This window comes from Saccopteryx leptura, chromosome 3, assembly GCF_036850995.1.
Source record: "Saccopteryx leptura isolate mSacLep1 chromosome 3, mSacLep1_pri_phased_curated, whole genome shotgun sequence".
NCBI classification, from domain to species: Eukaryota; Metazoa; Chordata; class Mammalia; order Chiroptera; family Emballonuridae; genus Saccopteryx; species Saccopteryx leptura.
The window spans coordinates 173,238,460-173,241,267 of NC_089505.1; the positions used below are offsets into that span (position 1 = coordinate 173,238,460).

The window sequence follows — 2,808 nt, forward strand, 5'->3', positions numbered from 1 at the left end:
AACGCTCTACCACTGAGCCAACTGGCCAGGGCCCAGACTCCACTTTTAAGTATAGTAATTTTAAGATTAACAGGGAAACCTGACCAGGTGGTGGCAAGTAGACAGAGCATCAACCTGGGATGCTGAGGACTGGGGTTCGAAACCCAGAGGTTGCCAACTTGAGTATGGGCTCACCAGCTTGAGTACAGGCTCACCAGCTTGAGCACAGAGTTGCCAGGCTTGAGCATGGGATCATAGATATGACCCCATGGACACTGGCTTGAGCCCAAGGTCACTGGCTTGAGCAAGCGGTCACTGGCTCAGCTGGAGCCCCCTGATCAAGGCACATATGAGAAAGCAATCAATGTACAGTTAAAGTGCCTAAGGTGACCAATCATCCTTCTTTAGGGAAAACAGTCCTTCTTTTGTAAGTTCCTCCCTCCCTCGAAAAGTGTTCTCCTACATGTCCTCCTTTTTGATATTGAAAGACTAATCTGTAAATGTCCTTATTCAATAGATGTAGAGTCGATCCATTGCATGTGATGTGACATATATGTATTTGACATGACGATTTGTCAAGGATCAGTACAGTGCAGCGAGACGCAATTATGAGATGAATGCGCTCTGCATGGGAGACCTTGAGAGAGCGCATGATATACCAAGCGTGCAAATGGCTTTGTGTATTTCTTACTGAAACACGACATGGCACATGCGACATTGTAGACTCACGATTATTTCTTTCTCAGTGAATATTCAATCATAGACAGGTAAGCACAATTCGTGTTTTATTAATTCATTATCTATTTAATAATTTCCAAGTACATATAATTTTATTTACAAGTATTTTCCCAGAATTCGAGTTTTAAAGTGGAAATCTAACCTCAAAACATATCTATTGCCCTGGCCAGTTGGCTCAGTGGTAGAGCATCGGCCTGGTGTGCAGAAGTCCTGGGTTCGATTCCCGGCCAGGGCACACAGGAGAAGCGCCCATCTGCTTCTCCACCCTTCCCCCTCTCCTTCCTCTCTGTCTCTCTCTTCCCCTCCTGCAGCCGAGGCTCCATTGGAGCAGAGATGGCCTGGGCGCTGGGGATGGCTCCTTGGCCTCTGCCCCAGGCGCTAGAGTGGCTCTGGTTGCAACAGAGCAACGCCCTGGAAGGGCAGAGCATCGCCCCCTCGTGGGCAGAGCGTCTCCCCCTGGTGGGTGTGCGGGGTGGATCCCGGTTGGGCGCATGTGGGAGTCTGTCTGTCTCTCCTGTCTCCAGCTTCAGAAAAATACAAAATACAAAAAAAAACCCCACAACAAACCATATCTATTAATGAGGCATTTTGATTAAATAGTTGCATAAAACAGATGGTTTTAAATTTTATTTATTTATTTTATTTCTTTACACTGTACAACCCCCTTTAGTGCTCACAGCCCACAGATAAGGAGGCCAGGCAATGGTTCAAGGCTGCAGTTTACTCTAGCATGGGTATACTATGAGAGGCCCACAAAAAACAAACATTTTTTAATTAGAAAATGATAAATACACCCAAATATCACTCCAAATTAGTGATGTTGTTTGATATTTAGTTTTGTTAATTTAGCTTCCAGAAAATTTGCCTACCATGATGTAACATTTTCAGTTCCTAATGTGCTTGCATCGTTCATGTAGCTTTATATTTTATTTTTAATTTTAAATTTCATATAAGGGATGGAAAAATAAAAAAAAGAGAAAATGCCATTTCAACAATAAATTGAAAAAGGAATTTTCAGTCCTCATATCAAAGAAAGATACCATTGTTTTCTGCAATATTTGCAGTGAAGAATTTTGTATTGCAGTTGGGGGCAGGGCAGCAATAATGAAACACTTGACCACCAACAAACATAAGCAATCATTAGATGCATCAGCTTCCAGTTGTAAAGTAACACGTTTTTTTTTTTTTTTTTTCTGAAGCTGGAAAAGGGGAGAGACAGTCAGACAGACTCCCGCATGCGCCTGACCGGGATCCACCCGGCACGCCCACCAGGGGCCACGCTCTGCCCACCAGGGGGTGATGCTCTGCCCCTCTGGGGCGTTGCTCTGCTGCGACCAGAGCCACTCTAGCGCCTGGGGCAGAGGCCAAGGAGCCATTCCCAGCGCCCGGGCCATCTTTGCTCCACTGGAGCCTCGGCTGCGGGAGGGAAAGAGAGAGACAGAGAGGAAGGAGGGGGGGGGTGGAGAAGCAAATGGGTGCTTCTCCTATGTGCCCTGGCCAGGAATCGAACCCAGGTCCCCCGCATGCCAGGCCGACGCTCTACCACTGAGCCAACCGGCCAGGGCCAAGTAACACGTTTTTTTAAAACTTCAAATTATTCTGAAGATGAAAAACAGTTGGCTGCAATGGAGGGAACATTTGCATTTCATACCATAATTCACAAAGTTTTTGTAGTGTGGACTGTACAACTAAATTATTGAAAAAGTTTCACAATGCAAAATTTTCATGTGCCAGGACAAAATGCGAGGCTATTTTGAAATCAGTATTTAAAAATTACTGTGACAAAATACTTACAGAGGACTTGCAAACTGCAGCATTTGTAATGATTTTAACTGATGCATCAAATCATAATGAAATTAAATTGTATCCAATAATAGTAAGATATTTTAATGTTACCAAGGATATCCAAGTAAATATTTTACTTGAGGGCGAAACTTCTGAAATTTTGTCAAACCATCTATACAGAGTAATAAATGAAAACAATTTAAAATTCAAAGTTGTTTCACTAACGACTGATGATACAAATACAAATTTTGGTGGGTGAAGATGCAAAGGAGTGAATAATGTATATGTACAATTATAATAATTACT

The 2,808-nt window shown here is 43.3% G+C and overlaps 1 non-coding gene across 1 annotated transcript; it reads right to left on the bottom strand.

Annotated features, from left to right (window-relative positions):
* Positions 1-1,367: 1,367 nt before the first annotated feature.
* Positions 1,368-1,502, bottom strand: LOC136401596 (small nucleolar RNA SNORA42/SNORA80 family). Its single transcript, XR_010750619.1, has one exon. It is a non-coding gene; the product is annotated as a small nucleolar RNA SNORA42/SNORA80 family (small nucleolar RNA).
* Positions 1,503-2,808: the final 1,306 nt, after the last annotated feature.